Genomic DNA, 9,111 nt, shown 5'->3' on the forward strand with positions numbered 1-9,111 from the left:
GAGACACAGGGACAAATCCCAGCCCTGCTCCAGCTGTTCCGGAGCGTGGGAGAGCAGCAGCTCCAGTGATGCTGGGGCAGCATATGGTCTCCATCTGGGCCAGGAACTCAGCATCCAATGGGGATGGATGTGGCCCACTGGGATCCCCCCTTCCTTTGAGAAGAGCCCAGAGACCTTTCAACTCTGACTGGGAACATCACAGAGGGAGATCTGAGGGTTGGGCTCTGGCTGCTGCCCAATCACCCAGTAATTCCAGAGCCCTCCTGGCAGTGCCCAGGCTCCTGGTGAACAGGGAGGAATAAAATATCCCATTACCCAGTTCAGGAGTGACTGGGGCTCTGCCCAGACATGGTCTGCCCTCATTCCCTTGTGAGGGGCTCAGGTGCTGAGTGAGAGGAACACATTTCCTGAGGACTTTTGCAACAGATCAAAGAATTAAGGGAAAAGGGTGGGAGCCTTCAGGCTTCCCAAGACAGCCCCTGTTCCTGCTGCTCAGGGTATTCTGGCAGTGCCCAAAAGAGAGGGATCATGGTATCAGGGGATTTTTTTGGCTAGTGGAGGCGGGGGGTGATTCTGACATTGTTTTCTTCTCTTGTTCCTGATCAACGAACCAACTTTGATGTGTAGCCATGGCCTTGCAGACACAGCACCTCTCCTGCTGCTCCTGGGACCGTGCACCTTATCCATTACCCATCCCTTGTGCTCATCCCAAAGCCATGATGATGCCTGAGCCCTAATGACAACAACGAGGCTTTTGCAGCAGAAACTCTGGGCCTACAGGAAGCTCTTGTGGTCACAGACATTCAGCTGAACTTGTTTTTATTCTCTTTTCCCTGGGGTTAGATCAAAGTGCTCAAAGGTGTGTGTGGGGGTAAGAAGCTGGGGTGGCAGCTCACAGCACACATTTCTGTAAATGTGCCTCACAAAAGCACCAACTACCAAAAAACCCCATTTTTCAGGAAACAGTCAAACTTAGTTCCCCTTTTCAGTCACTGAGGTTTCACTTGCTCAACAACTGGAGGAAAAGGAGTCTTCTCCATGAGCTGTAGGTGCTTGGAAGTGTAATATGGATGTGGATCACTTGTGTGACCCCTCTTTAAGCCCAGAGGATAAATGGTGCTTTCAAACAAAACGGGATAAACACAGACAACTTTGTTGTCTGCATAAACGAAACCTGATAATTTGTTTAAAAGCGGATTAGGAGAATTTGGGGAGTGCTCCAAGGCGGCTGATGCACATGAATATCGAAGAAGCCTCTTGCCAGGAGCTGGGAGGGGACATCAGGAATGCAGCCACAGCCTCTCCCTGCCCATCTTCCCCTGTGTCCTCCAGCTCCCCGCTCGGGCAGTGTCGGAGGCCGCGTCCTCTGCACTGAATTTCCATCTTGCAGAGTTCATCTATTCTTAGGCGAGGTTGTGAGTCATTAAGCGCTTTCAGATTGTTTATTTGTCAAGCCACAGGCACTTACATTTACTTCTGAAGCCAGGCAAGCCGCTCCAAGGATTTCTCTGTGCCACAGAAATTACTAGGTGAAATTCCACAGCAGGAGGTCAGCCCTGCCGCCCGGAACGCTGCGCGCCGGATCTGCCCAAGGGCTCCTTTTCAAAGGTCGATATAAGAGGGGAAAAGAACAACAAGAAGAATGTGGTTTCCTACAGCCTTTCACCACCTGATTTAGCTTTTATGTGTGTTTTTTAAGAGAGGCACTGAACTTTGCTGGCTGGCTGCAGCGCCTCGGAGGGTGGATGGCGGTTTGGATGGGGAAGGGACTCCCTGGGGAAGCAGGTTTCCCTACAGGGGTGGGATTAGACCCTCCTGGAGGCCCTGCAGCTGCCAAGAGCAGCCCGACAGGAGCAGGGAGAGGCTCCTGCCCCATGCTGGGAGGAAAACAGAATTGATGTCGTGTCCAGAGCCTGCAGTGCCGGGGCAGGGGCTGATGTGATCAAGCCCCTTTGGAAAGTCACAGAATTGCTGTTGTTCTATAGGATGTCACATTTGTGCCAACATCCATTTCTGTAGATTTTCTGCAAACTTCTGCCCCTCTGCTGTGCTCACAGAGCTGCCTTGTATGGTCTGGGAATGCCAAAACCCTGCCCCATCCACCCACCATGCCTGTGGCCTTCCACTTTTGTCTGGAAGCATGAACGGGGCAAAATGCTTCTGCCAGTATCTGGGTGCTGCAGGAATACAAATATCAACCCAGCAAAGCAGCTCCATTTGGGAGGGGTTTATGGACCATGCCATGATTATCGTGAAACTTGACTGTGCATCCCCTTTCACACCCCAAACCCAGCACTTCCTTACACATCCCAGCCAGCTGGATGCAGGCAGGAAAAATTGTGCAGGGCAGAGACAACCTCTGTGTCCAGGAGAAGAAACAGCTTCCAGGAACTAACCTGGTGCTCAATCAGCCCTGTGGCACCCTGGTTGTGCACATCCTGTGATCCCCAAAGTGATATGGAAAAGGCTTCATTTGCTTATGGCACATGGATCACCCCTGTGACGTTCACATCAAACCCCGTGGGCTTGCCTGGCAAATTAATTTGCTGTAGTTGTGGTCCCAAAAAGGAATTGTTATGTCCTTGCAAGCATTTAGGTTGCCAAGAGAAGCTGTGGATGCTCCATCCCTGGAAGTGTCCAAGGACAGGTTGGATGGGGCTTGGAACACCCTGGGATAGTGGAAGGTGTCCCTGCCCATGGCAGGGGGTGGAGTGGGATGATCTTTAAGGTCCCTTCCAACCCAAACCAGTCGGGGATTCTGTGATGAACAAGAACTGCTGTTGCTCATAGCTCGGGTGGCTCTGGCACAGCCACAGCTGGAATTCACACATCCATTGATAGACTCCAAATCTACTCAAAGGGAATTTCTTTGTTCCTTTGTCCCTTGTAAAGTGGTTGCCATTTTTCTATAAATCTCTTGTGGACAGGTGTGTGTTCATGAACTTGGGCTTACTGTGGTGCAGCTCCTCTTAGGAGAGAGAACCCATGCACGTAACAGAGAGGCTCAGCTGTTCTCTGCCTTAGCTTTGGTTTCCTGGATTTTTACTCCTATGTCATTTGTCCCTCTGCTCCAAGGCATGGTCTGACTCCCACTGACTCACCACGCTGAGATTTCTGCCCCTCAGTAGTGGTTTAGTGCCTGATGACTCAGGGGCCAACTTCTCTGTAATCCTCCCAGGGAGCTGCACCTAGAAAAGCCCTAGAGATTCCTCCAGTTCCATCCTCCAGGCTGAAGGGTCAAATGTGACCTGTTGGCTTCACAGGGATAAAGATGTTACCTGTTCTAAAACTGCCAATTCTCTTTAAAAGCCAAGCAAGGGTGTTTAATGATGTTTTTGGTGCTGTGAACTCCACAGACTGCAGCCTGCGTGAGGAGATGTTGGTTTTGCTGGTCACCTCCCTCCTGTGACCCACTTCTTGTACCAAGGGATGGGGCAGAAGGAGGAACTGATTTACCCCTGCACACCTCAACATCACAAAGGCTTTCATCAAGTTTCGCTTCCACTTGAGTTATTCATTCACTCACATGATGATGTCTTTGGCAGCTAACAAAACACAGCGTTCAATTTTAATATCTGTTAAGTCTCTGGGATAGGCAAGGATCCCATTCTTCAGCTGAGATTCCAGCAGGGAGTTCAGAAATTCAGGAGGAGAGGCTCTGTGGTGGGGACAAGACCTGGCACAGTTCTGTACGAGACCGGCACAGCCTCTGCAGCTCCCTGCTTGAGGTGGCTGTGTTGGGGTCACGGACACTTTGCTGTGTTATTCCTTAAAACCTGCAGAAATGGCTCTGCTGTGGATAACAGCAAGTCCTCACCTGAATCTTTATAATGGTGGGCTCGTGTCCCTAGGTGTGGATGAGGAATTATAGAAACCCTCCTAGGAATGTCTGTCAGTGGAGATGCTGCCAGCAGATGGTGCAAGCATGTGCAGGTCGGGCTTCCTCCTTCCTCTGCTTCCAGGAGTGAGTAACAGCTCTGAGAGATGTTATTCCGACCTCAAACAGAGATGGGAGAGATGGTGTGTATATTTTTATTTGGTTATGGTTTGCAGTGTAGCACCTGCCTTCCCATGTGAATTCCAGCCCATAGCAAACTGCACTGCCTCTGCTACCAGAGAAGCTCTGGATCCATATTTATATCAAACAGAGCAGCAGGATGTGAGCTGTGGAAGAAAATATGCACAGACAGGCAAAAGCTGGGGAAAACACACTTAAGGATGCAACAGCACCACATACAGAACATCCCATTTTTTTCTGCAGCTTTGCTTTCAGAGAGATCTGAGGAGAAATGTTCTGTTTCAGACCTGGCCACAGAACCCTCTTGCCTCTGGCAGATTTTCAGAACCACACGTTTATATTGTTATGAACTAATTAATCTACTTTATCTCTACCTTATGGGTGCAATTATTGCTATTTCCTTAGATATCACACATGCATATGTAGCTCTAGGAAGTTCAGAGATCACATCCAACTGTGTTTTCTCCTAAGAAGGAGATAAATGAGAGCCAAGGCTGTGCTATCAGTAGCTAAATACCTTGACCTCCAAACTTATAAACTCGCCCACATGGAGGAACTTGTTATGGTTTGTGCATAGACAAGCTCATGGTTTGTGGCTCAGGCCTCCAAGCTGACATTTGCCCTCTGAAGCTGAAATTAAAAGGAGTTCCCTGCAGGCTTTCCATGGAGTTTACAGAACTGTAGCAATCTCTGATTTATTCTTTCCTGCCTTCCCTAAAATCTGTATCTTTATGGATGCCAGAAAACAGCTGGCCCCAGAGGTCAGGGGTTTGGGCCAGGTTTTACTTGGCAGAGGGTGAAGCTGCTGTAAGTCCCCAGGTGGGAAGGAGTCGCTCTGTGACCCAAAGTAGGATCTCACGCCTGACAGAAGACAGTAGCTCTGCTGCTGCCTCACCCTCTCAGTCTGACATCAAATTGCCCAAACTCATCCTGTTTTGTTGCCAGAGCCAGGCACAGCCCTGCAGAGGTGCTGCTCTCACAGGGACTGGAGTTCTGCAGTGGCCAAATTGTTCCCACATGCCCTGAGGCAGCAGCACCGAAGTTAAAGAAAGGGTTATGAAATGATTTGAGATCCTCTGAAAGCAGATGTAGCTCGTCAAGCAGGAATAATTCAGGGTTTGTGACGTTCCCAGGCTGCTTGCTGTGGGAAGAGTCAGATTTCCTTTCCTGTGGAGTAAAGCAAGTTGGACAATTTGTTCCTGTTTCTGGCTGTGAAAGGGCACAGAGTCTGCATGAACTGTGGGGATCACCAAATAACAAAATCCCTAAATACTCATTTCTATTCCTTCTGCCTGAAGCCAGTCCTGTCCTGACATTTCATAGTCAGTATTCTTATTTGTCTGAATGGTTTCTTACCTTTTCTGTGTGGGGAATTTGACCAAGAGTCGTATTCCTCAGGAATTAAATGGGTTTTGCCCGGCGTAGGCTGCAGAACTTCCCACCCCAAGGTCCCCGGGTGATCCGAGCCTGCTGAAAGAGCACATTGTCTGCACACAATTTGCACCAAAATTCACAGAATAATTCTAACAATACAAGAGCCCTGACAGATTTATAGGCCTATCACTGATACGGCTGCAGGCTCTGGCAGCTGATTTCTATCATTCAGTAACAGCTAAAGGTGGGGGGGGTTTCCCCTGCTGGGAATCGTGTTCTGTACTGGAAGCTGCCTCCAAGACTCCAGAAATCCCACCTCTGGGGAATCTGCTCCTTCCAGGCATTTCATGTGGTTATTTTTGGCTGTGCCTGTGGAGATTTCTGGTTTCCCAGCACAGCTATTTTTATAACACATGGCTGTGAAGTCCATAGTATCAGACATAATTTGATTTTGCGCGTTGGAGTGCCTCAGGACCATACGTAAGGAATCACTGCCTGCTGCACCTGCTCCTTCTTTGGCCTGTGCCTGAAACACTCCTTTACTGTATGGAGCTGAAGCTTCAGAGCCTTCTAGACAACAGTGCCTTTATGGAGCGTGCTAAGCTGCCATAAATATTTAATTAGGTGTTACTGGGGGTTTGGAAAGATACAGAAAAAAATAATCCCCATTTCCTTGCATTTAAACAGAATGTTTCCCTGCTGGAAAAATTTCCCCACATTAACCATTGACAGGGAGCCGTATTTTAAGAGGGGGCATAAAAATTTGAGAGGGTGTGAGGCTGGTGAAGAGGACATTTCAGGGAGCCAAGGGTTTTTCCTCGGTGGGAAGGAACTGCTGCATGGCTGGTTTGAGATGCTGCGTGGGTGTCTTTGAGGCAGCACAGCCCCATGTCAGGCTGGTGGGTGAAGCTTCTTCCCAACCAGGGGAGCTTCTGCTTCCCAAAAATAAATAAGTCATGGCTTCAGGGGCATTTTGTAACGAATCAGCAAACCAGGCTGTCCTGGGCATCCAGGTGGTGGCACTGCCTGGATTGTTTCCTGTGCCCCAAACTGTTGGATACAACAATGATCTGGACCAGGATTACAGTTGATGAACTCAGCAGAGAAAGGTGAGAGAGAAGAAAGAAGAAGCAGATGTGTGACTGTGCTGCTTAATTTTAAAAATCAATCATCTGTCAGACCTGCAGCTAAGTTTTCACCCCAGTTTTCCATCCAGGTGTCAGAGGGGAAGCTTAAATATCATTCAGAATGTCTCATAATTATATTGGCTTTGTCTCTCAAAGCCAGAGAGAACTAATTTAGAGTGGAAATTAAAAATGACATATGCATGGTTTGGTCAAAATAACGATGATGGGGAATTAGGGAGCAATTTGTGAGTATATTAAGGGAGGGAAATTATTTAGAGCAAGGTAAGGGCTATATGCAATCAGATGAAATTACCAGTAGAAAAAGTAAAACAGGAAGTTTTAATTTTAGTTTTAAAAATCTAGGAATCAGACCTGACACTGAGCTCTGCTGGGCTGCTCAACAGCTCAGCACAGGATGGCACAGAGCCTCTTTAAGGGGACGATTTGGGAATTGTCCCCACACTGTGGGTAATGAGCAGGTGAAGTTGTTCCAAACGTGTGCTGAGTGAGCATTCTGAGAGGTGCTGCCCTGTCTTGGCTTTACCTCTGTACTGCTTGTGTGGCAGGTGCATTTGTTGATTAAAATAATGATTATATCGATGGAAACTGAGGTGGCTGCTTCATTAGCCAAAAAAATATAACACACAGTCCAAAGCCCCACAACCACCACGGGAAATGCACTTCCAGCCTCTCGAAATTGCTCTGCAAACATCTCCCTTCCCTCCTTCACTCAGTTACTGCCCCTGAAAGTCAAACCATGAGCCTGGAAATGTCCACGAGCCTGGAAATGTCCACAAGCCTGACTCTGCACCCAAATCCCGGCCTTCCGACGTCACCGATGGTGTTCCTAGGCACAAGCACACCTGGAGTTTAGCTAACACAAGGAATGAGGAATTACCTAACGTGGATTTAGACTCTCAGACTGTAAAACCCTTGGATATAAATAGTCTCCTCTCATGTTTGCCGAAGCAGATTGCAAAGCACACACTGGGCCGGGCAGACCTTGGTTGGGATGAACGGCCTCGGTCATGGCACTTCTGTATCATATTGAGCCAGCCTGGAGCTGCTGGAGCCCTGCCCTTGGAGCTCATTCCAGTCTGGAATCCAGTCCCAAGGCCCAAACACTCAGAGATTTCACCCTGTCTCAGTACGGCCACGGGTTTGACTGCCCAGCACCTTCCAGCTGCCTGTGAAGCGACTCCTCGGCCAATGTCTCGAACCAGCAGCGTAACACAGACTTAATTAAACACTTTATTAATCAGCCAAGCACTTCCACGACCTCCGGGCACCACCCACCTGGATAAGACTCTCATCTCACACAAAAGAACCTCTGTAGTCCTGAGTGTCTATTAACTGCAGGGACCTCAGGCAGTGTTTGTTGAGCTAAAGTTCACATGGCAGAGCTCTGGGGGAAATCCACCCATGTTCAGTGGGAATGCAGTATCCCAACAGCTTCAGAGCTCTGGGGATCACACAGGCCAAGGAAATTAATCAATATATTCGCCTTCAGAATCTGAGCCTTGGTTCCTTGAGTGGGCAGGCACACATGGGTATTTTACCTGCAAGAGAAATCAAAACGTGTGCAGGAACAGAGCACGTCCCTGACTGCTGGAATAGACACCATTCCTTCCATAATTCATATGAGTATTTAGGGATAGGGACCTGCTCTAATAGTGAATTCATGCAGCAGTGTAAAAAAAAAAAAAAATCCAAAAATATTGCAAGACTGCAAAAAAAGTGGTTTTGTGGGGTTCAGTTTGGTTTAGTGTTTGACAGGCCATGCTCGGGAGAGGCAGCAGCAGCTTGTCCTGGGGAACCTCAGCTTTTGAGTGCTCACATTTGGGGTAATTCACCCCAAAGCCCAGGCCTGGGTATGGCTCTAAGTTATGAAATTAATCCTATAAAATATCTTATGTGAAAAACTTTCCTGCTGGCGAACTTTTATGTATAAGCAATGTACACCCTTTATGTATAGACTGGTCCTGGAGGGGCCAGTTTAAAGAGCAGAATGCAGTGATCTATAGTATTTTCCCACATTCCATCTTTTTTTGAGCGTGGTGCTCCCTAAACCAGCAGTTTTGCAGCCTTAACAGCCTCGGTGACAACTATTATTTACTGCTGTCTCCACGGGTGTGCTGGTAGAGCCTTTAGGCCGGGATCCGATGGGAATTCGCGGTGGAATGCCCGGTTTTGATGCGAAAAGCGCGGGAAGCCTCCTGCGGGGCCGCTCTCCCTCACTGCGGGCCGGGCCCTCGGGGGGGGGGGGGGAATGGGCAACGGAGCCGCCGCCTCTGATTGGCTGAGCCTCTCAGGAGGCGTGGCCACAGCGGGACCAATCCACCTCCCGCCGGCGGGGGGGGGTGGAGGGTTCTCCCCGCGCAAATGGTACAGCCCAAACCCGAGCCCTTTGGCCGGGCCGTTACCAGCGCCCGCGCGCGCCCAGCCAGGACCCACAGCGGGCTGCCCGCAGCGCTGCCTGATGCGGCGGCGGCCTTACGGGGCCGGTGGCGGCGGCGCGCCGGTGCCCAGCCGCCGTCGGACTGGCTACCGGCTCCCGGCAGACGCCCCGCCGCCGTTCGGCATGGCTTTTAG

The sequence above is a fragment of the Corvus kubaryi genome, unplaced genomic scaffold (assembly GCF_017639235.1).
Source record: "Corvus kubaryi isolate FWS band 111438036 unplaced genomic scaffold, C.kubaryi_AGA036_p1.0 37334, whole genome shotgun sequence".
In the NCBI taxonomy this organism is placed as follows: domain Eukaryota; kingdom Metazoa; phylum Chordata; class Aves; order Passeriformes; family Corvidae; genus Corvus; species Corvus kubaryi.